The sequence below is a fragment of the Apis cerana genome, linkage group LG6 (assembly GCF_029169275.1).
Source record: "Apis cerana isolate GH-2021 linkage group LG6, AcerK_1.0, whole genome shotgun sequence".
NCBI lineage: Eukaryota > Metazoa > Arthropoda > Insecta > Hymenoptera > Apidae > Apis > Apis cerana.
Window position 1 is genome coordinate 10,654,756 of NC_083857.1, and position 27,719 is coordinate 10,682,474.

The 27,719-nt window shown below is 36.2% G+C and overlaps 1 protein-coding gene across 7 annotated transcripts in view; it reads left to right on the forward strand.

Annotated features, from left to right (window-relative positions):
- LOC107993834 (leucine-rich repeat-containing protein 24) overlaps positions 1–27,719 on the forward strand; it is a 314,678-nt gene that overhangs the window by 141,978 nt on the left and 144,981 nt on the right. For 3 of the 7 annotated variants that reach the window (XM_062076331.1, XM_062076329.1, XM_062076332.1), the window contains one exon: positions 23,252–23,292. The exons of 1 other annotated variant lie outside the window; for it this stretch is intronic. The gene's annotated coding sequence lies outside the window, so the exon portion shown is untranslated. Of the gene's footprint in view, positions 1–17,349; positions 17,765–23,251; positions 23,293–27,719 lie in introns of those variants that run through there. 3 more of the 7 variants (XM_062076327.1, XM_062076333.1, XM_062076328.1) reach the window with 2 other exon arrangements.

A 27,719-nucleotide genomic window follows, 5' to 3' on the forward strand; every position in this document is an offset into this window, starting at 1 on the left:
GTATCGTAAAATTTCATCTCGTCGAACGTGAGAGAGGGAAAAAGGAATCTTCAATTTACCCTCCCACAATAAACATCTCGAGCATCAATACCCCTCGCATCCTCGAAGAAACGCAGAAATAGAAATTAAACGCGCCCCTCCACCTCCACCTTCCGTCCATTCCGATCCATTTCGATTTTTCGTAACGCAGAAATAATTTTCAAACGCGACGAACGCACATTTTACGCACGTGCAAACTTCGCTTGGCTGTTTCTCCCTGCCAACAACGTCTCCATTACGTGGTGGATCCCCTCGACAATGGGACGGTTTTATTGTCGCGATCCGCAGTTTGGCAATCACGGTTCGGGTATCGGTGTCGCGGAGGAGGGAAGGAGGGGGACGGTACTAGCCTTTGTACAAACGTGGCCGATACGCGTGGTACACGCGTGCAACCGCGCCACCCTTTCGCCACCGTTTAACCGATCGATCCGGGTGAAATAGTTGTGCACCCCCGGTATGTGGGTCATCCGCTTAGAAAGCTTCCGTTTTCGAACCGTATCGCAAATTTCCCACCGTTCCAACGATTTTCACGCGCCGGTGTTTCGCTGGGTTTCTATTGGGGAGAGGGGAGGGAGATATTTTGTCTCCCTCGTGTCCTCGTTAATAAGGATGGCGAGATAAATGTTTGAAAGTGTTTCAACCCAATTAAAAAGTTCATCGAGATACTTTCGGATTTGTTAACTTCATTGAAAAAGGAGACTTTTTTTCTTTCCTTTTCGCAAAAATATTCTCATACATTCCCGATAATTGTGAAGTGAAGAATAATGAAATTCGTAATTTAAGTTAAGGGGGGAGAATGAATTTATGGTAATTATTTTTATAGCGTTTTTAAGAATTATATTCATTAGAATTTATTCAGAAATATATATTTATTCATTTCCCAGTCAGTTCCATATATTCTATTAATTTTATTTCTATTAGATTAATAATTTTGCCAATAAATTTCACTCTAGCAATTTTTCGTTCAAACCATTTGCCAAACAATTTGTCTCTTGGAGGCCCTCATCGAACGATCGACGAGCAAATGCAAACTTGACGAATCTTTTTCTCATTTTTTCCCTCCCCCAATCGATCGGCGTGCACGGAGACGAGAATAAAAAGTGGCTCTAACGTTTCCGACCTCGTCGCCAGCCGATGTTTGATTCCACGCGTCGAGGATTACCCCGGCGAGACTCGCACAGATCCTCGCCGTCTCGCGAACAAAACTCGACACGCATCCACAGCGGATCCACGAGAATCGAATTCAGGATTGGAAAGCGATATTTATTACAAGAGGGGCGCCATTTTTATCGTGCCACTCGGTAAAAGATTATCATCATACTCGAGGCGAATTCTATCCATCTCTTGGAAAAAGAAAAAAATACTTTTCTTCTGAAACTTTATCGTTTCCCCCTGTAACTTTTCGATTCGTTTTTATCATCGAGTGCACGGCTCGATGGCCATGGCGGGGTCGCGCGAGACCCGTTGTCTCGATTGAATCGTCTCGAAAAAATGGGTCACCGCGAAACAAGGTCGCCCTGCGGCCGTGAGATGGGACCGCTTAAAGAGGCGAGAGACGGTGATGGAGATCGAGCAATTCAATTAAACAGACAATGAATAACTTTTCCAAGTCGTAGCAATCAATTATAACTCGCAGTTTAACCCTATTATCGATACTTGTGTATATAAGTTATACATCTAATTATCGTTTCCATATTTCGATCAATATTCGGTTGAAAATATTATTGGAGAGCCTTCTTCTTCTTCTTCTTCTGTCATTCGTGATCTCTTTAAACGATTAAACTCGTCGGTTTTGGCCGGTGATGACCCGAAAGGGTGTGTCGCGGAATGTCAAATGTCGGTAGAAGATGGTTGTTCCACCATCGATGCCCTAATCGATATTTAATACTATTTACACGCGCGTTTCGTCGTTTCGGCCGGTGTCGTTGTTTCACTCGCAATCATTCCGCGATTTCCACCGTCCAATGACAATCAACATTTGCGCAAATGCTACGAATCAGCAACGTAGCCTGTGATATCGGGAAAATTGTTGCCTCCACGGTGAATGACAGGTTTCCGGTGTAGGTATAATTGTTTCATGAGGAGGAAAGAGAAAAAGAATCGCGCTATTCCTTTTTGCGAACGTCGTTTCGATGTCGTTTTGTTTCACTCGAAGGTAATTTCCGAATTTCGTGTAAACGTAATTTAATGGGCCAAGGATCGATGAAATAACAACAAGCTTTGGATCGATAAATAGGTGGAGGGGAGAGGGACGAATAGAGAAATAGAATTATTCGAATACGCGGAATATTTTCGCGGATAATCGTTTATCGTTTAAGCCGGGCTTTGAAATAATATCGCATCGTGTGATTTCCGTTGTTTTGACGTCGTATAGATTGGGACGTGGGATATGTTCGATAAGCTTCGATACAATAACTGCGTGTCCTGTAAATTAAACAAGATCTCCCGTGATAGCAGTTATGCAAAATGGTGGCAGCGTTTTTTGCGTATAAATTTGGAAAACGCGAGGAGGGGAAAAAAAAAAAAGAAAAATGAGAAAAATATTCATGTAAATTCATAGTTCATAATTCTGATTCAATTTCCCGCGCAACATGTGCGGGTTTATTTTTTATCCTGGATCCTGGATCCATGTTTATGACATATTAATCGTTAGTGAAAATGAAATATCTGCTTTGTTCCAATGTATTTTTGAAAAAAATTTTTTTTTATTTAACAACAATAATATCGTATATTACATTTATTTAAAAGAGAAATTCTGTTCGTCGATACACGATTATACGAAAACTTTTAAAATTCTAATTTTATTTACTTTGTTTATCCTTTATTCGTTCCATTCATTTCTAACTCGTAACAAGAAATATTATATCAATCAAGGAATTACTTACTTTTTATTTTTCATAGATTGAAATAAAAATTATTATAGAATATTCTCCTTCAATTATATTACATTATACTAAAAAAATCACCTTCTTTCTTATAAATAAAACTGAATGAAAACGAAGAATGATTTCTTTTTTTTTAAAGCAGCCATTCACCTTAATCCAAAGACCATTCTTTTTCTCGCCTACCCCTTGACCTTCGCCTCGTTAAATCCAGATTTATAGGATACCATTAATCCCCTCCCCGTCGAAGCTAGCAGCCACGTTCGCATGTTTCATGCTACGTTGAGTAATCAATTGGTTCGAGTATGATTAGCTCGTAAAGTTGTGTTACGGTAGCACCTTATCGCGGCGTCTCCGCGTTGTCTGTACGTCTGAGTACGTTTAACACTCGACTGGCGTAGAGATCTTAGTGTAATAATTGAGTTATAGCTCGAGTATAGATGTTGGTACATCGACGAGCCGAGGATAAGTCGACTGGCTAATGGAATTCAGTTGTACCTCGTTACGTGTTATTTACCTTCGACAACTTTGTCATCGACAAAGTTCCCTCCAACATATTATATTAATTATTCTTTCGTGTTCTCACATTTACGTGCAAAAAGTAAAAAAATAACGAATAAATAAAAGAATCGTAACAAATATCGCGCAAATAGTTCCAACGTCGAAAAGGAAATTTGAACGCGTAATTTTTTTATTTTAACTTTTTTCTCGAATTATTTCGAATTATTTCGCCACACTGACTGCAAAAAAGAATTAACACGAACGACTAAATACACCTCGAGCTCGTACACGAATTTCTGTTTCATTTCGCCTAGTCTCTTTTATATGCGTGCCACTCGAATGTAGAGAACCGTGCCTGAAGCAAATAACTGGCGGCGTAGCGAGTATCGATTGAAATTCACTGGAAGTAAAAAAACAAAAAGGAAAAAAGAAAAAAGGAATTTCATCCTATTCAGGGGAATGTTTCGTCGCGAATGATTCCTCGAGAGATCCACACGCGTAAATATCGTGCGTTGTGTTTTATCGTTCGTGTCCTTTTCGAATATTAAAACCGTTTATCGAGGCCCGCCCTCTATATTACTTTCTCTCGACGCGTAATACGGGTCTGGATAGATGAAATCGCTCGATGTATCCATATTTTCTCCTCTTATTCGTTTCCATCTTCGCCATTTTTTCCGGGATATGATTAAAAAGAAATCGAATTGGATTTAAATAATTCGAAGTAGAAAAATAAGGATATTCTGACAAAAATTTACAAAATGTACATTGCGTGTAAGAAAAAAAAAAGGACAGAAAATATCGAAAATATAGTATTCGTTTCGTATTTTGATCTTTATACCAAAATTTTCGATTCGATTTCTGATTTTTAATAATTTTTTGATAATTGAATTCTAAGTTTGGAATATTAATAAAAAAAACTATGTCGAACAACGGATTTGGAAGTTTTTTAACGACAAGATAACAAATTTTTAATCCCATGCATGAGTAAATCCAAATAAAAAAGAATCCAAACATTGATATAAGAGTTAAAAAATATAAATATTTATTTAAATTCTACGTCTCTAATCGCATCAATTCAATCATTTGAATTCGCAGTGATAAATTCTGCGTAAATAGAAGGCAAATTCCTTTTGAAATCACATTACGTTCCAGATTCAAAATTAGGAATTTCAAAAACTTTCTACATTCGCCGGATACACGCGCATCGAAGGAAGAAAATCAGCCAATTTCTCCGTCTATTTTAACTCCAGCTAGCTCGATCAGCACGAAGCAGATTGAAGTTGCGGCGAGGCCCGAGACCCGCGTACTTGTTCCACGCCCAATCCACCGGGCTGATTTTGAATTCACTTTCCAGACGAGATCGCGAGCCAATTCTTGACTCCCACCATCCCCTTTCCTCTTTGAAATACTTAATCAAAGCGGAAGAAAAGAGCGGGGCGAAAGGGCGAGAAGGATTGATGAAGGTTGAAACGATACGACTCCCCTAAGGTGATGATCAGCCGCCGATAAACTGAACAACGCTCGGCTACAACCCTCGAGAAACGAATCTATTATTCGACAAGGTAATTATACCGCTTTTAGGGAAGGTTTAAAAAGAAACATTTACCTTTCGCAAATTCTGCTTCGAGCTATTGATTTTACACATACAAACACGCACATCAACACATACACAGGCCGTTGCTCGCTTCACTTTTTCCATCGATACAATCCTATGATTACTTAACGAAACTCGTAAATGGGATGTGAGAGGTTCTTTTCACGGTATAATTAGTTGGACGGGGTAACGGAATGGAGGTTAGGTTTTTAACCAATTCGCCAATTTCGAGCATATTGGAACGAGGAATTTTTGTTAATTTTTTTTTTTTTTTTTTTTTTGGATTTTCACGAACAATTTTTTTTCACAATTTTCGAGAGAGAGAAAATAATAGGATATTCAATTTAATAACAGTTATTTCGCCCGAATTTTCTTTAACTTTGTTAAATATACGTCAGGCTGTGAGATATATTTGTTATTAAATAGTAGACCGAATGAAAATAAAATGGAAAAATGTTCGCGATATTTTTTCCCCCTCGATTATTGGAATGTTGTAAATCGATGTTTCGATAGATCGACATCCACGATGGAATGAAAATTGACGGAGGATGTAAATAGTAACTGAAATTTTAAACACGATAAAATGAAACATATGACACATTTACATGGATAAATTTCAACTCTCGCGCGATATCCTTCATCTCAAATTAATTGATAAATTTTTGCCTCGTTTTTCCAACGATTGCCAAAAATAAACCGTTTTGTTTTTCAAATTTTTCGATATATTTTCCGCGAATGTAACTTACCAGAAATTCAAAATGAAAAATCTTTCGTTTATCAAGAAAAGAAGAGAGTGAAAATATTCAATAAGATTTTTTTCTCCTACGTGTATTCCTCCTTTTCCTTTTTTCCTCTTCTTCCTGTTTCAAACATTCAATTGAATTGTGCCTTGTGATTTATAGAATATTGAATTTTTTTTTATTGTGTACGTTTGCTCTCTTGAATCATATGCACTTCATTTTAAAAAATGACGAACAATTCACAATTTATTTCACTCTATTTATCAGGAGAACGTTAAAAAGATTTATTACCTTTATGATTCGGGATTTACGTGTATTTTTATTCATTTGTTGACGCAGAAGGACTAAAATAAACAAACTACTTAATGACAAAATTCGATAGAATTTTTTGGGATAGCAAATCCGTTCTAATTGAATCCGTTATAGACAAAAAAAAAAACTTTACCAACAAACCAACACAACTGAGATTGAATTATCTTACAAAAATAGCCTCCGTCAAATAGCATCTTTACATCTATAAATAAATACAAAAAAATAAACAATAACTAATTACAAGAACAAATATCCTTAAACGATAATTAAAATTCCCTTTCCAAACTTTCAAATTTTTCCAAACCTTTGTAATTCGCCTTCATTACTCGATATTCTCTCACGAAACTTTTTTCAACCATTACTCTACTTCAAAGAAAATAATTCCTCCGTTATAACTTCTTATCGCAACTGATCAAACCTCTCTTTCTCTCTTCTCAATTCTCCCCCAGAATCAACCTCCCTACGCCCAAAATCTCGAGAACATTCGAGAATTCGATTCTTGGACTAAACGGCGATTTTCCATAGGGATCAGATGGTGCACGATGGCGCGCGTCCTATTCCATGGCGTCCCAACCCTCTCGTATCGATATTTATCGCGTTTAATACCAGGTGGCGCGGTTCACGTTAATTGCATGGCCCGATGCGGTCACGTGCTTACGTGTACAGTGATCGCATCGACGACCCCTGGGATAGTTCTCGTGAGAGGCGTGCAATCAGGGAACAGCAGGAGGAGGAAGAGCAGGAGAATCTCGCGGCGCCTTAATCCTTTCTGCCTCCGTTCCCGATAGAACAACACAGCTTGTGTAGTCCGGCGTACAATTAGCAGAGCGGTAGGAAGCTAGAGCGAGAGAGAAAGAGAGAAGGAGAGAGAAAGAGAGGGAGAGAGTTGACAGCTAAGCACCGTTCCGTTTAATATGTCTACTTAGCGGCCTCCTCTCCAAGTGCACGCCCGTGTGAACAAAGACGATCGATCACGGATCGGTTGTTAAGGGTGGAATGCGAGAAACCGAGGTGACGAAGTTTCCGTACAGATGGGACAGTTTTAGGGAGAGGAGGGGGGGAGTTGGGAAGGCAAATTGAAAATCGATGCTGGTGCACCGGTGCTCCTGTTGTTAGAGGAAGGGTTATCTTGGGTTAGGGTGGAATCACGTTGCTTCAAGAAATTCTCTTTATTTTGTATTTAACGTATATTTAACGTATCGACGTGATTCTCGAGATTTCTCGAGTTTCGTTGTTCTCGGTAAAAAGGATGGCGTTTGTGCATTCGGATAAATTTTTAATTGAATTCGATTGAGATTTCGTATAATTTTTTCGTACGATATGGAAAAATAGGAATAGATGAAACGTTCAAATATAAATACACGGTTTAATCATCGAATGATGGAAGTTTGCTTTGCGGGAGCAAAAGAAAAGGTCATCAAGAATCTGATCAAGAACCTATTCTGTGTTAAGATCGAGCGTGCAAATATTGGGATAAAAAAAAGGGACAAAAAAGATCGACCAAAATTAAAATGGAGTGCACACGGAACAGTGGAACGTTTTAAAGAAGCCCTTTAACCGGGACTCGAAAAACGGTGAGGATTAAAGGAGGAATTTTAAATCGAGGATCGCCGGGCAAGGTTGTGTCCTAATTGTGTTCTTTAATTCCTCGAGTTCTGAAAAAGACTTAGACTGACGTAATTAGCAAAGGAAAGGGGTTAAGTCTAATGAAACGGTGTAAAGGGGATGATGAACAACTTCAAGGGTTGATACGTCTGTTTACCTGCAGCTCGCTGCAAAGGTGTGTTGACCAATTCGATTCTCGTTCGTCACTCGTGTTCGTCCTCTTTGAATCTTCGTTGCTCATTGATTTTTCAATACTACGTATGTACGTGCTTTCACGATCGTTGGTACAAAGCTAGATAAATTTAATTTGTCGGTTAAAATTCTCAAGAGAATAATTCATTGACTCCTTGCAGATTTTTCTTCTTGGAGATTTAACGAAATGATTTTTCATTTTCTTCATTTTATGTATTTTCTTTCCCCGAAATTTATAAAACGAACGGCCTCAAAGTGTCGGCGAGTTATGAATTATGTAATTAAGGAAATTAAAGGAGAACTAGTGTTATTAAGGCGATTCGGTTTACAATAGGATTAAAAGCCAATCCTAATGGACGTTGATTTTAACACGTTCGAACAATGTTATTACAGGAATGTCTATTCAATATAACGTATGATGCATTATGTGTATTTCAGAGTGTTTGTAATAATATTTAGGAAGATATCAGGAAGATAATCTCGTATGATATCGAAGTATGATACCATGCATCTCGTATGATGTTAAAATTATGTATGTAACAGCATTGATAAAATAATTATTATTTTAAAATTACTCGTTAGCAAAAGAAAGAAAGTTTTACATTTTAAGAGAAAATAAAAAAGCGAACGATAAAATTTAACGTAACGTTTATAATCATTTTTATATCTCTTGTAATAATCTCTTGAACGAACTTCGAAACTATCGATAGATATTTTTATTTTGAATATATTTATGAAAAAAGAAAAAAAAAAGAAAGAGAAAGAAAAAAGGAAGGGCAAAAAAAAAAGTTACAATTATATATATATCTCGAAAAAGTTTCGAACCATAAATCCGAAAATTCACAGAATGTAATTTCAACGAATTCACATTTCACCAATCCCTTTATTGAAGCGTGCATACCACTCGATCGATCGAGGTGTATTGAAGCCACGATTTAACCGCGAAATTTAATAACGAATTTTTCTATTTTTCATTCGCGTTTAGCTCGTCCGTCACTTCTATTCTAGTATCAAAGAACCTATCTCGACAAGTATTCTCGAGCGGGAGGAACCAAATGAAAAAAATCAAAAAAAAAGAAAAAAAAAAAATAATCGATCCTCCTTGAAAAATCGAATTTTTCGTCGTCTATGGTACTCGACGGAGTATGCTAAATAAAAAAAGAATTAATCGTCCACAGATATATATCCACACACTCGCAGATATACTAGAATTCCCTCTATTTTCACGTGTTTACATCGCATTTACGCTCAACGATCGAGCACCACAAGCGACAAAAAAAAAAGCTTTCTCGATTTTTTTTTTTCAACACGGGTTAAACACGGGTTATGAATTTTTCAATAAATATGGAATTGCTCTGTTTGCGTTTTAACGTTTTATTTATTATGGATGCGCTCGTTAATTTTACATCGGGAAAAATTTTTTTTAGCCAATATTCGATATGTTCGTTCGTGTTAAATTGATACGCGGTAAAGTAAATGATGCGTTTGAAAAAATTCTCGCGTTTCACCAGTCTCCGTTTTCTTGGAAACATTTTAAATTATTCATTTCCCTATTGAATATATTATACGATGTATTATTATTCCTTTCTTCTGGAATTTATATAGGTTAAACACGATTGCATTTCATTCCCCCCCTCCCCTTTTTTTCTTTGTCAAACGAAGTGAGATTACATTTATGAATAATTATACAATAAGAGATATCGATAAGATATCTCGTAACTTGTGCGTGGAATAATTTTCACAATCGATGCATTTTTTACGACGTACGTATAATGCGGATTCGTATTCCCTTCCATTTTTATTTTCGATTAGAAGTCGCGAAAGTTTTCATTCTTTTTTTTTTTTTTTTCAATTTTTCAACGTGCCATTAAAAAAGATAGTGCCACGAAAGATAAAGATCGAAGCGTTTAAAAAAATAATTCACAGGGAAACGGAAGAATTGGAAGATCGATTGCAGCTAAAGATAAAATGGCGACTATCTTTCATTTTCGTTTCCGCTATGCACTTCAAAAGAATCGGGCTCTATTCGACGAAAAATTTTCTTGGCAAGAGATACACGGACATAAATTAAATTAAAACGATTTAACGTGATTAAGGGTACTACGCTTTTATCCCTTCGTCGATACCTCGTTACACAGTGTTCGCAGTGATACATGCCGGTACTTTTCTTAGAAAAAAGAATTTTCTTCGAAAAGTATAGTACAACTAAAAGCCAAAGCAAATCCGAGAGGAAACAAGAATTTAGAATTCTCCAATCTATATTTACCATTTATAATTATATTTCAAGATAATTCTTTCACCATATTTACCCACGTTTTTATATTAAAAAATAACGTCGTAGAATTTTTACAACCGATTTTCATATAACCGTGTTGTTTGCGCGCTAGGAAATAGTACAATTTTTAACTTCGTTATTTTTTCCATTCGTAGACGTATGCGTGTATGTATGATAAAGCAATACACATAGATAGAACAAATCTAACTAACGAAAATACAGATGATAAATTCGATTTGTTACGATTCGTCAGCGCGACATCTGTCGATGCATTTTTATAAAAATTACATTTTTTCCATCTTTCGTCGAATCGTGCACCCTCTCCTGGTATACTAATCACCATTTCAGAAGAACGTTGCGCGGCGATAACGCGGACACCGTGTATACAGATTATGTACAATACCAATTACAGGCTTTGCGTAATGCTAATGTAGTACGTAAATGGTGCGAGCTAATTACCAGCATCAATCCTACGCATAATACTAGGAACACCTTGTCTATACGTGATCATCGATAAATCATTAAATTGACATCGCTCTTCTGTCCAGATAAGTATTCATTCTTGCCATCTCTCACTATCGCGATCAATAAATTATCGAGCACGTACGTGCGCCTCATAAAATATTATAAAATGCACGAAGGAAAAATAAATGAATAAAAATAAAATTAAGAAAAAGATGGAAAAATAATGGATCCGTCCTCTTTATTTCTACGTCTTTAAGCCTCTCAGCTGGATTTACAGGGGAGTCGAGTCACGGATCGTTTAACGACGTTTTCAACTTGCGATGGACTTATTACGGGCGGAACACGTCACACCTTTATGAAATAACGTTGTTCAACCCATTCCCGGGACGACTATTCGCCTCGTCTCGGGGCGCGCATTAAATATTTACCGGGCGAAATATGTGTCAGACTTTCACGCGAGTTATTTTGCATTTCGAGCCACTTGTACCTCGCATCCCCTGTTTTTCACTCTTCGTTCCTTCTTGCCGCTTCTTCGGCTGTTTGTGCGCCCAGTCGCTCCTCTCTCGCCGGTAAAGCGAGGCTCGCTCTGCGTTCGGCTTGATAAGTTTAAATTAAATTTTCGTTCCCCCTTCTTGCGAAAAAATCATCCGATATTTATGTTTAAAACCGCTTCGTGGCCATTTATCCTATTCTTATCGATGTGATTCGTTTGATCGATAGTTTTGTGAACAGTTTTTTTTCTGTTCCTTTTTGTTTTCGAGATTTGAAGGAGATAAGATAATTGACGATTGATTTTCCTAGAGGAATTTTCGTATTTATGATGTATTTTCTCAACTTCTAGTTTCTAGATTTTTATGTTTTTCTAGAATATTAAAGGGAAGCGTGTCAAATACGAGACACGTTCGAATTGTATTTCATACTTGTCGCAATTACGAGCGTCTGCATACAGGGATAATTTGCATGGAGTGAAGGGGACGAAAAGAGTGGGAAAATGTTTGAAAATATCGCAAACAAATATATATGCTAACGAATCAGGCACACGGAATAACTAGGTAAATGCAATTGCTACTCCGAAATTCTCCTTTTTTCTTTTTTATTCGGAGTATACCATAAATTGCAATTTTCTGAGACTTTCTGTCATGCAGCCATACTCTAAATTGACTTTTTCACGAAATATATGCCCTCGTTTATTCTTCAGAGGCATATTCACACATGTATATTCATCAAAGCAAATTAGTTACCTCTTGAAATGTAAACGTGTCTATAAAAATATCGAACTATCATATTACTGAATTTACATCGTTTAATTAATTATTAATTTAATTATTAATTTTCCCATTGATATTCGATTAATAATTTGATATTTTGAATAAACCGCGTTTTTCTATAATACGTCTAACGGTATATTCTTTGATCATGGCTGATGTAACGGATATAAAATCTTTTTTATAAATCTTTATTTTCCCATTCAATTCTTATTCATTGTTGAAAAACATTTTTCCAATATCTCAAATATCTTCGAATAAATGTTTCTAATTCGTGTACACGAGGAAATCACATTTCTTCCAGAAAAAGAAAAAAAAATTTTGTTCAGAAAGGTTAACCCAATTCCAAAACCACTTATCACGACCACCGAAATTCTTCCCCGATTTTAAACTAGCGACGCCGTTAATTCTTCGAACATAAACGTCGCCCTAAAAATGCTAGAAGAATTCCAAGCATCCCGGCCGTTCCCGCGGCCGGCAAAACAGCCGGAATTCTATTTTGGGACAGAGTGCACAGTGTCGCATCGTATTGCATGCCTGAACTCCAAGCTTCTGAGCGAACTCGTGAATTAGAAATAACACAGGCGCGCCTAAGCAAGCCTATGACATCCAACGGGGGATATTTTAGCCGACCTTCTCGCCGCTACGACACACCGTCACGCCGCCCAAACTCCGGAAATTCAACTGCAAGATTGTGGGCATGGAAATCTCCAACCACCGTGTACCACCGTGCTGGAATTTCAAAGTGTTTTAACTAGGGTCGCGTCGTTTTAATATCGCTCGAACGATTAAAAGTTCACTTCATCATGCTCGCTTTAATTTCTTTTCGTTTCTAAATATTTCGTTTTTAAATATTATTTTAATCGTATTCGCGCGTTTCCCCGTATAAAACAGTGTAGAAATTTTATGGGAATTGAAAAAGATTTAGTAAAAGTAAAATTGTATTCAATCTTCAAAGTGAAATATTTAACCTGATCTCTGATCAGATTTCTTTAGTCACGTCCATTGGAAATGTACAAATTATATATCTCTTTGTTAACAATGAAAATTTTTGAAAAATATTGCTTGCAATTATCCTAAAATCAATTGACAGGTGGTTCTCTTATCTTTGAAGCACTCTCTATATATAAAACTCCAAATATTAAAAAAAAAAAAAAATACAAGGATAACTACAGTTCTCGAATGGTTATTCACAAATGAATGAAAATTTGTAGAATTTCGCAGTTTCACATGTCGACTTACGCATACGTTATTCGTTTCTATCGAGTAGTAGTACTTTCTGCAACTTGTATTTACCCAGGCGCTGTAAAATAAACGAACGTATATGGAATCGACGTCGAGCAACCACAGAATCGAAATTTACTCGTCACGGAGCACGTCAAAGGGATTCTAACGTTGATGGTGATAGACGTGCGCGGAATATTTGCGAATCGAGATTCGCGTATGCGTTATCGCTTTTGCTTTTTCCACGATCCTTGATTGAACGGGCCGATAAATAAAGGAACTTGCATTTCGCGTAGTAGAAACACGATCGTCGAAAATTGCTTTAATCCTAAGGGGTGACTGCTTGCTGCGAAACTTGTGTCTTTAAATCCAGAAGGAAACTGATTCGTTGAAATGTCACGGTATTCATCTGCAGCCCCGAGTTGGGAACAAAGAAGATTCGAGTGGAAACGTTAGGTTGTGTTGATTCGAGGGTAATGTCGATCTTTCGTCAAAAGTCGAAAGTTTCGAAAGACGTTTGTGCCCGTTACACGGTGCTGTGCAAATTTTAAGAGTTAATGGACGAATGGAAGAATGCTCTTGGAAACTAAAGTATTTAATTTTGGAAAAAGTTTATATTAATTTTAATGTACATTACGAATGTATTCCAATAATAATTCCAATATATAAATTATAATAATTTATTTATGGAATGATTGAAATGTTTCTTTTCTTTAACTGTAATCATTAATACTTAGGAATGATTTCATATGAACATATGATGTAGATTCGTCGAGGAAATGATTGAAGTTCAGTCTCAAATCATAAATGAATAGAGAGAGAGAGAGAGAGAGAGAGAGAGAGAGAGAGAGAGAGAGAGAGAGAGAGAGAGAGAGAGAGAGAGAGAGAGAGAGAGAGAGAGAGACAGATAATTTATTCAGGGATTGATATATATATATATATATATCCTCTTTCGAACAATTGACATCATTATGTAGATGTAGATCGAAATGGAAATTCTGCTCGCTAATTGCAAATATTCCGTTAATTTGAAACTATCTATGAAAATTAGTATCGTACCATCGAAATTAATTCCTATATATTTCCTATATATTTTCCTATATAATCTAGGTAGATTTCAGATTTAGACAGTGAAACGAAAATTCAAAAATAATTTCATAAATTTTACCAAAAGATCGAATCAAAGAATTTAAAAAGGGAAAATTCTAAAATTATTATCGTTGCTTACGTTCTGCACAAATTTCGTTTGATAATATACATATCTGCTGAAATATCAAGAAGAACAAATTGTCTAAAATCCGACGCTCTTTGTTGTAATATTAACCGTGTTGGTGAGCACGATATAGTGATATGCTTTTCTATAATAAACATTCCATCCAAGGTATATTGGCCTATCATTAAAGCAGCAAGCTTTTCCTCAAAGTTTACGCATAACACTGGATAGGATGTTCACGGGGAAATTTTGCAAGGAAAACTCCATGAAATACTCAATTTTCTTTGTAATAGAGTTAGCTGGCTCTAAATCTTTTTGTATTTAATAGAATTCGTCGATATTATATTCGTTGACACGTATATAACGATAGCCTTTTAAAATTTTCATAACGAATTTTAGGAAAACGGTGTATTAAAATTCAGTTGAATTATTTTCTTATAAAGATTTATTAATAATTCGAGTCTCAGTGATATTAATTTAAATTTAGACGTATCATCATATCGAAATGGAACATTGAACGTTCCATGATTGATGCGAAATTAAAATAATTAATATATAGTGGAAAATTAATACAAAATATGCGAATTAATATAAAATATTGCCTATATCAATTAAAATAAAAGGTATCGAGAAATGATTTAAAATTGTCAAAGACTATTTGTTCGAAGCGTTTTAATTAAATTCCATGGTATTGATCATCGGTGACCTATCGTTGCTATCAATCTATTAAGAAAATTCCTTCTGCCGAGTTGTCTGTTTCGTTCTCAATATTATTACAATTATGAAAGACTTTATATATATATATATAAAAATAGACAAAAAAAGAATAAAATCATAAAAATATTATTGTGCGAATTATATTAAAAATGATTATAATTAGAATATAATAAATAAATTGTATATTCTAATAGATAAATTAATTTTTCGATTAAATATTGTTAAAATTTAAATCGCTATTAATTAACTGTTCTTTGTGATTTGATTATATCTAATTAAGTTAAAAATTTCTGATCTATCAAATCTAAAAATCTAGAAAATCTCTGATGAGATATTAAGAATTTAATCTTCACATTCATCATTATAAGGATAAAGTAAAAATCATTGGATATTCAAAGCATTAAAAATTTTCAAAAAGTTTAAGATATTAGATCGAAGCTCAAAGTCGAGATTTAAAGAACTTTATAGTTTTATTTTTTGATATTGTCAAGAACTAAGTATCAAGTCTAACGATTATCAGATAAACGATAAACAAAACAAAACTTTCTCATTTCTATTTATAAAAGAATGATAATAAATGTTGAACAATCACTTCTACGAATTTATCTCTGATATACAAGAATTAATTAAACTATAAAGTTTTAATTCTGCTATTATTTTAGCAAATTGTAATTAATATAAAGTATTCGAAATTTAGATATAAAATATTTTTTAAGTATATCATTTATGCTACCTGGAAAATATAATTCACATTCTAATTAACAAAAATCTCTTAAAATTCTCTAATCTCTTAAATTTCTTCTCTCTCCGTTCCAAACATCCAAAGAACAACTAAAATTTTCAATCAATTAGAATATCCTTAAAAAACATTCACAAGACACGAGCGACATTATACCATTATTACAATTTCTATCAACCTTTAAAACAATCAATAACCATCAATCATCCCACTAATTGAATGTCCTCTAAAATTCTCGATTCCAGTCTAAAAAACGTTTCAACGTTTAAAATTTTCGGTCAAATGGAAAAACTCGTTTCCAGAAGACCGGATGGAACCGGCGTTTCTTCATCGGGTTTCAAGTTTCCTTCGCACGCAGCTATGTACAGAGAGAAAGAGAGAGAAAGAGAAAGAAAGAGAGAGAGCGCAATCGATCCAATGCTCGAGGCTCTCGCGGCCCACCGCCTCATTCTTCTCTCGAATCTTCACTCGAATCCAGTCCTCCATGCAATTTACGTCTCTCTGCACTTTGCGTGGACGGATATTCCAGCGAACTTCTTCTCCTCGACCAGAGGCTCTCTGCTACGTAACACGCCTACTCGTCGTGTAAAATAAAAGTTTCAGAGTGGAACCGGATGCCTCGTACGGATATCTGTATACGTTTATCCTCGTCGACGTTTTACAACGACCGGATCACTGCTGGCGAATAAACGTGTATCGCGATAAAAATGGTATTATATCTGCTTAGAGATATTTTTGAAACGCGAATATCAAGGGAGATGAGACTGCTCGTTTTTGAGTGTGTTTCGATCACCCTGGATCGTGTTTGAAGATCGAGTTTGAAGATCGTTGGCATAGGTCATTCCTATTTTTATAAAGGGCTACCGTTTACGAACACGTGCGGCTATCGGTGAATCGATGCATAACACGTGTACTCGCATCCCAAATTAATCTCAGTGGGAGATATGTGTTTGGTTAGAAGAAGATCAGTTTGGTATTTTTGTTATTTAGCGGGGAATGCCACGAGATTGCTTCTTGTTTTCATTGACTGGATTTTCATAGCACGCAGCAAGGATTTGTTTTCTATGTTAACAAAGTGATGCATGTGATCTTTGATTTATATAGTTTTTTTTTTAAACTCGTTTGAGGTTTATATCATCGTAAATCATGATCTTTATCCTCTCGATTATGCTACGTTTGCCTTTGGATTTTTAAGATCTTTATAAATGGAATTGAAAAGGATTTTAGAATAAGCGTTTGTCGAAAAATGATTAATGTTAGATAATATATATCTTGGAAAGAAATCGAATCTCAACGATTGACGAGAAAGTAATTTTAACGAGTAAATTCTGCTTAAGTTAACTTAGATTAACATAGATTATAACAAGTAAGTCGACATTTAAATAATTGATAATGAAATATCAAAATATTTGTAATTGCTCACTCGATGAATCATTAAAAGAAAAAAAAACGATCAAAAATAGGTCGTCCGATAAGGATTATTTTGATACATTCGAGATATAATTTTCATACGATAAGAAAAATATAGTATTTAAATTGTTACGATTAACATATTTTTTTCTTCGAGTGACACAATTCTAATTCTACGATAGTGTAAAAACTTTTAACCTCAAGAATCGTTATCTAAAAAAAAATCAAAAACTTTGATAAAAATTTCGAAAGAAAAATTTCAAAGCTTATCTTATTTATACCGTCATTGATTAATCTAATCTATTAGCTGTATTACGCGACGTTCAATCTTATACCACGTTTCCTTTCTTAAATACAACTGAACGATTGAATGAAGAATAAAGACAAAAAAAAATAGCGTTCCTAGAAAATACGTGTGCATCGCAGACAGCGTGAAAGCGTGGATAAGATAGAGTTTTCACAAATGATCGTGCTCAGTGACGGTGAACAGATAGAGGACAAATAGGAGAAACAGAAGGGAGGAGCAGAGGACCGGCCAAGTTTGCCAATTTCGCGGTGCGATTGAACCCGGGCGGATGTGCTCGGCAAGACGTGAGTAAGCCGCTTTATTACCAGCCGAGCGAAAGTTAAGCCAGCTTTTCAAACCCCTCTCGAATCTTTCTTCAAGTATCGATTAACTTCTCGACCGCGAAGGCTTAAAGCGCCTTCAACGCCTTCGACAACGCGCGCACAGCTCGGACAGCGCCGAAATTTTCGCAAGAATTCATTTCCTTTTGGAAGACTTTAATTTTTACTTAACCCGCGCAACCAATGTGTCGATAGATAAGTTGACAAAGCGATAGATAAGTGCCAAAGAGAATATTTCTCGTGCTTTCGAAAAGTTTCGTTCGAACGAACGAAACTTTGGAGCGCTTCCGTATCGTTGATCCAACAAGATTCTCGTATTATTCCGTTTGAACTTGAAAATGTAATATAATTTCGACTCGGCACGCAGAATTTTAATGAAAATCGCGCGTTACAATTCTCCACGCGTGTTTCAGGAAGAAGTTATTTCACTTCTTCTCGGTTGAACATTAATATTAAAGTGACACCTTCGATTTTAAATACGATATAAATTTTTATAGAAATTGTTGAAATATAAATTGAAATGCTGCTTCGAGAAACACATGACTTATATATATATATATAATCGAATGTTATCGTATGATAGAGTAAAAGATAACATCTGAGATAATATCCGCACCTATTAAGCAATTGCACAATCGTTACAAAATCGCAATTTGTAAATGTATACATATGTAATGCCAAACTGAAAGGGCAAAATAAACGTGAAGTAAAAATTGCACTTGGAAAGATTGGAGCGACGAGATATACGGTTTCAAAAACGTATGAACGCGCGATGGATCGATGGATCGGGACGTAATAATTTAGCAAAAAGGCGAGAAGATAGGAAAGGGTGGGCGACACCTAGGTGGAAGAGGCGAGGCGTCAACGACGTGCCGGAATCCAGAGAGTATTCGTCGAACGACCACCGATGAAAGGAGAAACTTCGATCGTTTATCACGCGCGTTTCGAAGCCGAAGTTTCGCCCCAAGTTAAACTGTTTGGACGAGCACGAGGCACGCGGATTATGGATCCAAATCGTCGATTGTTATCGTCCACGTCCTCCCCCACCTTACTTTAATCCCGCGCGTCTTTTCGACAAAGCTTCGAGACCCCGCGGTTCCCTCCGCAAACTCCATTCACAAACTCACGTTCCAACAACGAATTAAATTATACAATTCAATCAACACCGTTTTTTTTCTCCCCTTAATGGCCATTTTTCCTTTATTATCCGCCACTCGACGCTCTCCTCCGCGCTTCTTATCCTCCAGGAACACCTCTTCCCCCTTTTGAAACACCACTTCAGCTACCCCGTTCGAATCAATTGAACGAGTCGAAATGAGCGTCGAAATGATCGTGTTTTATTCAGCGCGTTCTTACTTCAATTCTATCTTTTGTCCTTTCATTGCCACTCCACGTTGGTGTTAGCGAGGTGCGAGCGCGAATATCGTTGAGTGCGAGGATTGTTCGATCGACTTTGAGATTCGATATTCATTGAATAAGAAGTAAATTAAATTCAAAGTGTAGTGAGAATGATTGTTAGAGGGGCGAATTTCTTGTAAAATAAGTGGATAAGAAATCTATATCCTATATTGAAATTTTTCGAATTCTCCCGATGTTTAAACAATGAGAAATACGATGACGATAAAAATTGTAACAATAAAAATTCCATAAAAATCTCTCTTATCAAGGCACGTCAATCTTGCTCTATTTCCTCTCGAAACTTTTTCTGTTTACGTCTTTACGCCTTCCTTTGCGTCGAAATATTTTTCCACGAGCAAACGTCGTTCAGCAAGGAAAGAATTCCTTGGAGGAGGGAAAGAATTCTAAGGCATAGCGGGTCGGCATAGCAATTAATCAAATCACGGAAGAGGCGTGACGCCGACTTTGAATATTCAGCGGGTCGAAAATCGCGTAAAAAAACGACGATACACGTACGTTTAATCAGTTGATGACTTTCTCCACGCACTCGAATCAACGTTGCCGCTTCGACCTTCGTGGCCTCGTTCCTTCCTTTCAAAGCTGACCCTCGTAGATAACGACGGCCTGTCCACGCCAGGAAATCGGTTACGACTTCCGATGAACGACGAAAATGCTCGATTCTCGAGTATTCGAATTAATCAATGATTAATTTTAAAGTGTTCGATGATGAAATTCATCATACTTTGCTTGATATTTTTTACCTTTACTTTAACTTGATGCATCAAAAATCTTGGAACGTGAGCAGAAAATGGATCGGCAATAATCTCGATTCGTTGCGAAATATCTAGATGGAAATTCCGATTCTTTCCAAAATTCGAGTTTTCTATAAATTAACGATGATTTTATACCATGTTTTTAACTAGTCGTAAATAATGGACGGATAAAAGTTTTGAAAAGAATTTTAGCAAAAAATATTATAACATTTTGATATGAGAGAAGATTTTTTTTTTAATTATCGCATATTCGATACGTTACGAGTAGATGATATTTCTGATATTCGATGATGTATACGAATGTTGTATTTTTTGGAACATCAATTAAAATGCTTTTGTATAAATTGATGAAATCACGGAGAATTGATATTGTTTAATTATTGTTTACGCGAATGATCGAATTTAACGAAACAATATCGGGATGCGGTAGTTATTTTGCAACAATAATAGTTTCTTGTATGCAATTAAATAGCGTGTATCGCAACTTGTCGACATAAATTTCCAATTATTAAAGCTATTTCGATATACCTGCATAAAATTTACATTCACATCTATGATAAATATAGATCGATGAATAATACGATTTCTGGAAATTCGCTGATAAAACAAATATATTAATTAATTTCCATGAAATTTCAACGATAAAACAGTTAATTTGAAAAAGTAAATTTTAACGGTTAGCACGGTTTAAACTCCAATTATAGTATCAAGTGCCGTTGCAAAAAGGACAATCCTTATTCGATTATCAAAGTTAAGCTGTATTAGCCGTACAGCTGAAATGGTCAACTATCCTCCTGAAATTCCGCTATTATTATAGTTATTCCAACAACCGCGACGATAATGTTATCACAATGAGTCTAATAAATCGAATAATTGTAATGAATTATCATATAATCCAGGTGATATTAGCATTTATAAAACGCAATATTCGAGTATTATTTCTTCATAATAAGCGTAAATTTTTTTTATCAATAATACATTTCTTTCTCATTGCGGAAACATCTATTTACAATTATGATAAAATAAAAGCGTATTTAAAACTCGAATTACGAGATCTTTCAAACGTGAAATATATATTTTTGGGATATATTTTCTTTGAACGTGAAATGGAAACGTAATTTCATTTGCGTGAATGGTTGCAATTAATAGTTTGATTTGGTTGAATTGTTTTGATATTTAATGTATCGAGAGAAATGTAAATATAATTTACATATAATTCTTCGATCAAATATATTATTTTAATTATTACTTAATTATTATTACCGGTATCGATATTTCGGTTTCCAATTCTTCTTTTTTTTTTCTAAAGATCATAAGTATAGAATTAAATAATATTGTTAATATTGAAATATTATAAATATTATGTAAAAATATTTATTTGATAAGAAAAGTTACGAATCTTTTTTCTTTCTTTCTCGTTTAATCCTTTATTAATATGAAATTCATATTATATCTTAATTTTCAATTGTGCATAGTTGGCAGGTGTGGCGCATGGCAAATAAAGATATAGCGCACTACGAGCAAAGTCTGCTCGCCTGCAAACAAAGAGAACATCCAAGTTCAAATATCGTGGTTATTAAAGTACACACCGTTCAAACGTGAAACGAACAGAACAATTTACAATCCTTTGATAAAGGATTGGAATTAATTTTATTTATTAATATTCACTCGTCGATCAGCATGGAAAGAGACAAATAAAAAAAATCAGATCGGTTAAAAAATTCAAATCAACGATTCTCGATAATTAAATCGTTCAACGCTCAAACGAACGATTCATCGGCGTTCAAGCCTCAATCTATCGATTCTCTCCCTTCCTCGAGCTTTCAAAGATCGTTTATACCAAGTATAAGAAGAATTCCTCGACAGACAAGCAATTTTCCCTTATCTTGCTTTGAGAAAGAAGTTAAATCTCCGATAACACTTCTTCTATGTACAACTTCTATATACCAATTCTTCGTAAAGCGAACATTAACGATATTGTGAGTGTTCTTCTTGTGAAGACTCCTTAAAGTGGAATTTCCTATAAACGTCAGTCATGTGTATCTAATCCAGACTTAGCCAACTTCTACACCGCAAACCGCTAATCACGAGTTCCAATCACTAATCTGTTCCCTCACTTACAAATAAGACAAAGAAATACTTATTTCATCTCTGATAATACCAATCCTTGATGATTTATATAAATATCAAAATCACGATCGGAAGAACAGAGCAATATAGACATTAAATTCAATGATTTATTCGCGTATTTTAAAACAATTGCATTCCTCCATTCTAAAAAAAGAAAAAACTAGAAATCGACATCCTTGCTCACATCCCAGTCGCTCTTCTTCTATCAAATCGCGCCGATCTTAATTACATAACCTCACAGTGGGGACGATGCGCGCGAAATTCGAGCGCTATCTACCGAGCAATTAAGCGGTGGTGAAGAACGGAGAGAAGCTATTAACTCGGGCCATCCTTGCACCTCTTCGACGAGGCCTCTCTCTGGTTTGTTGCTATACTTTCGCGATAATGGTGAATTAATAGAGTAACAGTTAAGGGGGGGAGGAAAGGGAAAAGTTTTCGATATCCGTCCTTCGCCATCTCCTTCGTCGTCTTCCTCGTTGTCGTCGCGAGGGAATGCGAACCGCGAGACGGTAGACGATTAATTAAGGAAACCGTTAACTGGAAGGGGGAGGGAGGGGAGGAGAAACCGACTTATCTGCGACGATTGGCTGCTAAGTTACCCAACGGAGCAAATGTTTCAGAGTTTCAATCAGCTTCCACCCCTCGGCCCCGCTCCGCACCACGTGGAATAGCTACTTTGCAGTCGTTGCCATAAGACGCTCTTGAATGCGATTATAATAAATTCTTCTTTGAAAGTTGCCGAAGCGCTCGAATCCGCTTTCGATGATAATGGATGAGAGGAGGGGGCGGGGTGCTCGGCTTCCTCGGATCCAGGGATTACGATTTGCGTGACAAACCTGGCAGATTTTTACCGAAGACGTTGGTTAAAGATCTTTAAAGGTGGGGGGATTTTTACAAGAATCCCTCGATGTGATTATTTCAATATCTGCATATGGATGTACGTAAATTTAAAAAATTAAGAATGGGAATTGAGAATTAGATACACGTGCATTCTTATTTTTCTATTCCTTGTTGCATGAAACGACGACTTTTATTCGGAAGCCGAATAACCCAAGCTAAAATATTTCAATTTGATCCATTATGATTGATAATATATCGAACATTAATAAACTGCATTTACATCTATCCATTTATTTTTCTTCTGTTCCAGATAATTGTATAAACTTGTTGTCGCGAGAAAACTTCATGCAGGTACGTGATACATACATCGAAACAAATTAATTCGCGATAAAGAATTACGAGCAAGCACAGCTTTTTAATTTTATTAAGAGAAACGCTTTACCAATAATAAAAAAAAATAACGGGAAATTTTTAATTTAAACTTCGACACTTCGTACAATGGATATTGCAAACCATGAATCTATCCTCGTAACGCTCTTAAAGGACGCCAAAGTAGACAGTGAAAAGTTTCGCGAAATAATTTTCACTTACTCCCGTTTCTATAATCTCCCTCCTCCCCCTGAAACTTGGCCGCGTTTTTATAAGTTTAACCCCGGGTATCCGTCTTCAATCTCGCTAATCCTATAAAAACTTTCGCCGAATAATCCCCCTCCCCCGACTCTCTATAGAAACGAACAATATGACCAAGTTAATATTATCACTTTATAAGCTTCGTGTTAACAAAGATCGCGGAAAGTAGAAAAATTTAAAAGTTTGTTCCGCCAACGATCGGTCGCCGCGTCGAATTCTAATTGTGGGCGAGATTGGAAGCGGCGGGGCGATAGAAAGACGATTATCCGATACGTAAACAAGAAGGGCGGGTTCGGATATTTTATTACCCGTCGTCTCCTTTATCGCGGTCTTAATAATAACCGTGACCGCGACAAAGGGGATCGTTTTTGAAAGCTTCACAGTCGGTGAAAACGCGTTGTCGTTAAAACAATTTGCAAAGTGAAAATCGTAATGAATAACGTATGAGCCGTGCCGGGCTGGTTTATTTCCGTGTCTCGATAACACGGTTCAATGACGCACCGCGCATTATTCCACGCATCAGTGAGAACGAATTAAAACTTTATCTCTCTCGAGCCACGCATATGCGGGGATATCCCGTGCGTTTTGCAAAGATATAATGTATTCGTTGCTGCGATTCGTTGTAATAAAAAATTATTTCCGCGCTATTGTATATGTATATACGTGGATGCTCCAAGTTAAAAATAAAATAATAAAAAATATTCTATTTGATTTTTAATATTCGAGTTTGAATTTAAAATTTTATGTTAAATTTTCATTAGAAGATTTTAAAATTCAGCCGGATTATTTGGTATATCAGCGTTCGAACAAGCTCTAAAGTTACAAATTTGTTATTAGAGAATTACTTAAAAAAAGGTGAATGACAAACATAAGTAAGGATTAATGTAAAAACAATGGACGATCGTGATTGAATCTACCCCAAGAAAATGGACGATGTTTCGAGATAAAAATGATTCGGTGAATGCTTGTCAAAACGTGATCGTACCTCGCGCAAGATCTGACGAATACTTCTGACATTTTTGAAAATGCGGTTTCCTTACGGTGCGCGATATTTTTGAGGAAATACGATCGAAATACGTGAATTATTCAAATATCGGTGGCGCTCTCTGTCGAGATATTCGACAAAGTGCCGAAAGCTATCGGATAAATATGAAAAAAGAAGAAGAAAAAAAGAAAAAAAAAGGATGGTACGGAAAAAGATGAAGGAAAAGAAACGAAGATTTATTTGCGGGTTCCCTTGATTATAGCGAGAGGACGAAGTTCGAGAGAAACGAAGCCGTTGATGCTGTATTCCATTGAACTTTCGTATCAAAGTGGAAAAGAATCGTCTGTTGGACTAACGATGCAGCCATAGCTGTTCCAAATCTCTCGGATTTATTGGAGAGAATATTTCCCCCGGAATACACAATCGTCGTCGAAATATAATAGATCTTCTAGCAGAATTGACTAAACGTTTGGATGCAATTATCTTTATATATAATAAAAAAAAAAATCTTAAAGTACTTTTACAGGCAAAAAAAAACTCAAAAGTATCTTATCATTTTATTTCTTATATTCAATCGCGATTATTACTAATAAACAGTCACCAATGAACATTTCAACGTTCGTATTTTCAAGAAAATATCATCCTACTTTGAACGAGACTCGAATTTTCCTTCCCTCCCTTCTCCCCCTCGTTCAAATTATACGTTTCGATTGTCGTAACGCGCAAATTTTTCCGACAAAGTTTACGAGCTACGTCCGTTCCACAGCTATACTTACCTGTAGCACAAAGTAGCATCGCTGCGAAGAAACCATTTCCAACTCCACTCTCATTACTCTGCCTATTCCCGTGTTCCTCTGCGCGTCGTTTCGCCCTTAATCCAGCTCGAATCTCATCGGTTCCCAGTCGTTTGCAGGCCGGTATCCCCCGTGTTCCGTGCCTCGTATATTTTCGTCGGCGACGTTTCTTATCTGTAAGGGGAACTGCACAGATTCGCGGCGGTAAACAATGCCTGAAGCCGTTTCACGGGTCAAGGAGCCGCGAACCGGCCAGGTGAGCACGTGCTCGAGAAAGTCACGTTTTCGCACGTGGGGAGGGGACAACACATTCATCATAAAAAGCTCGTTACAGCACCACTTGTTGTCCGAGCCTCAAGCCTTTCGACGTGTCTACTGTGCCACGAGTGAGTGGCTTCTCGCTCGTCTGAGTGGCGTCGTTTTCTACCTGGCAAATTGAGGATAAAATTGCTCGCGGTGGATCACTTCTTCCGTATCCTCGTTCCATCGCGTGCTGTTCTAAACGTTGTCGAGAGAGTTTTCTTTTCTTTATTCTCTCTCTCTCTCTTTTTCTTTCTCGCCCCTTTCATTTTCTCTCTCCACAATTTCGTTAGAGATTTTAGTCGACGATGGTACGATATATTTATGAATTGTTGTTTTTTCGCACGATACAACATTTGAATACGTTTTCAACATCCTCTCTTTATCTTTGTGACGTAAGAATATATATATATATATCGAAAGGTAAGAGGAAATTGTAGCGACGAATAAGTATAACAGCGGTCGGGAAAAAGTAACGCGAGCATAACTCACACGCGACGCCATAATGGGGGGATTCTAACGTGGGCTACTCGAAGGTCAATTCAGAAGCACTTAGCGCGCCACGAAACGGATCCACGGGTTGATAAATTGGACCCGAAAGAGCCAACATCTGTTCATGTTTCGAAACGAGTTCGAAAGTTCATCGCGAAGCAACGGCCTCTGCAACGGTACGTCGACCGGATCTGATCGTTCGTGCGTGCGGTTTCGCGTGAGAATCGAATTTTTTCCCCGCGAAACTAAGATTAATATTGGCCACAAACAGACGCGTACGGGATTTTTCCCCTTTTTTATCTTTTTCCTTGTTTTTCACTACACGAAAATTCAAGTGAAATTTGAGAAAATAGTTTTTTAAATTTTTAATTCTATAATACGATGGTATAAATTTTTTCATTTTGTTCTTGTCATTGATGTAACGTCGTTGTTGACGAGTATCGAAGAAAATTTAATATTTTGATATATTCTATAGTTAATCAAGACAATTATTTAAAAGTTGAATTTACAAGAATAACAAGATAAGAAACAAAAAGAGATTAAGTAGAAAGATTCGATTATTCGAACATAAATGAACGGTATAATAATTTTAATCAATACAACACATCGATCGATGAATTTCATTAAATGAATCATCGAACGACAATCAAAGAAGGTTTTTATACAAAGAAAGGCTTACTATAAATGTGAGGGAAAGAAAAAAGAATAACGATATTAAATCCAATCGAAACTTTGAAAAATTTTGGAAACACGTACACGATTTGATTAAATAGAAGTTTAGGTTTTAAACGAGAAAAACAATAAAAACGATGAAAAAGAATAATTGCACGATATTCGATACACTTTGCAAGATAAATCTACACGATTTATATCATTTCGACTAACTCTTGCCAATCATTGCACAACATTTGCCCGAACGTTCATTTCCAGTATACGAAAATGACGATAAAAAAAAAAAAAAATAAAAGTTGAATCAATATATCATCACATCCACCCTCCCCCTCGATGTTTTTCCCACACCCACCATACGATTCCCGATTTTCTCGTTTATTTACAACAGATATTAATATCTCTAATTATCAAGCAATCCGTTATTTACCCGACTTCGTATTATTTGCACGATTATATTTAATGAACAGTCGCGAAATATTGATTCGCTCGGTCATTTTCGACGTTACGCTCACGATTCTGTCCAAAGGCTTAAAAGGATCACAGTTCCAACGAATATCGGGTAAATAAACGAAATGGAAGAAGGAGAAATGAAAAAAAAAATATTGTCAATTTCGAAAGAAAAAAAAAAGGAAAAAAATAAAAATAGGATTAAAAGATAATAGAGATAGAAAGATTTACGAGAGGTAGACGATTCTAGGCGGATCGCGATCCCTCGCAGCTTTGAAATCAGTGGGGGATATACGCGTGGCCGTGGCAGTCGTAGACTGAGCTACGGTTTTTTTGTTTTTTTCTTTTTTCTTTCTTTCTTTCTTTTTTCTTTTTTTTTTTTACCATCCATTTTGCCAGCGCGACAGAACAGGCCACAGGCGAACTGAGCCACGCTGGATGGATATAAAATGGGTAAC